The following is a 1,373-nucleotide window of genomic DNA, read 5'->3' as shown; positions in this document are numbered from 1 at the left end:
AGCTGCACCTCCTTGAAGTTCTTTTTGAATGTATACTTCAGATGCCTTAGTCTGCCTCCTCTCCTTCAAAGACTGGGCAAAACCCTCATCTGTTTTATAAGTCAGGGAGTAGGATTTTTTTTCAAGGTCACACACAGTCAATTGGTGACAGGGTGGGAGTTGCCAAGGATTCCCCTGCTTGCCCACGTTCACTTGCTTTGGCCCCTTGATGATCCTGGTCAGCCCAGGTTCCTTACCTGCTCCGAGGGGACTCCCTCAGTGTTCTCAGTGTTAGCACTGGGAAATCCCCTGTGAAAAAGTGACCTTGACGTCTATAAGTTTGGGGATTGCCACTTTCTGTAGGTCCCTCCTGGAGATTTATAGAGCATGTTAGCAGATTAAAGCCTCTGGAAAGTCTTGCAGTAAAGGAAACTATAAAAAAAATTTCCCCCAAACAGAAGTTCTGGAGTCAGTCTGTCTGTGTTCAAATCTGTTTCACCTACTAGCCAGGAGGGTTGGGCAATGCACATAATGACCCTGACCCTCAGCTTTCTCGTCTGTATAATGAGGATATTGGGACTTCCCTGGTGGTCCAGTGGTTAGGACTCTGCACTTCCACTGCAGGGGGCACGGGTTCAATCCCTGGTCAGGGAACTAAGATCCTGTAAGCCATGCTGTGCACACCACCCCCCCAAAAATAAATAAATAAAAATAAAATAAAATAAAACGAGGATATTACTAGTACCCACCTCACAGAGTTGTCACGAGGATTGAAAGCACAAGTCTACAATCCATTATCAGAAATCAATGTTTCAAAATTTAGAAATTTTTACATTTCAGAAAAGTAATCAAACTCATTGATATGAAACACATGAAAACTCACACTAAGTGGGTTCAACAAGCCTATACATAAACTCAGATCAGGTCAGGGTTTGTTCCCAGATGAGCTTTGGCACCAGACTTTTGGGAAACTGTTGGTTTTCATAACTTAAAAAAATTCAGAATTGTGGATAAAAGAATGAGGACTTGAAATGAAAATAATAGCTAATATTTATTGAGCATTTTTTGAGCCAGGTCATATTCCAAGCACTTCACATGGATTAACTTCGTTGAATCCACAGAACAACCCCATGTGGTTGATATTATATATCCCCATTAGGCAGATGAGCACACTGAGGCATAGAGGGGCTAAGCAACTCACTCAAGCAGCAGAGTTGGGATTAAAGGAAGTGATGAATATGAATTGTTTATCACAGCGCCTGGCGCATAATCCTCACTCCATAAATGTTAGCTATTATTATCTTATTAATATCATCCTCATCAATGGTGCAAGAATTACGACTGATTTTTGCCTTTGTGCATATGTGCAATTTCTAATTTTACTATAATGAAAA

The 1,373-nt window shown here is 41.2% G+C and overlaps 1 non-coding gene across 1 annotated transcript; it reads left to right on the top strand.

Moving 5' to 3' along the window:
• Positions 1-560: 560 nt before the first annotated feature.
• On the top strand, positions 561-633 carry TRNAG-UCC (transfer RNA glycine (anticodon UCC)). The gene has a single exon. It is a non-coding gene; the product is annotated as a tRNA-Gly (tRNA).
• Positions 634-1,373: the final 740 nt, after the last annotated feature.

This window comes from Lipotes vexillifer, unplaced genomic scaffold (genome assembly GCF_000442215.2).
Source record: "Lipotes vexillifer unplaced genomic scaffold, Lipotes_vexillifer_v1.1 scaffold251, whole genome shotgun sequence".
Classification (NCBI taxonomy): domain Eukaryota; kingdom Metazoa; phylum Chordata; class Mammalia; order Artiodactyla; family Lipotidae; genus Lipotes; species Lipotes vexillifer.
This window is presented reverse-complemented; position numbering and strand designations above follow the sequence as displayed.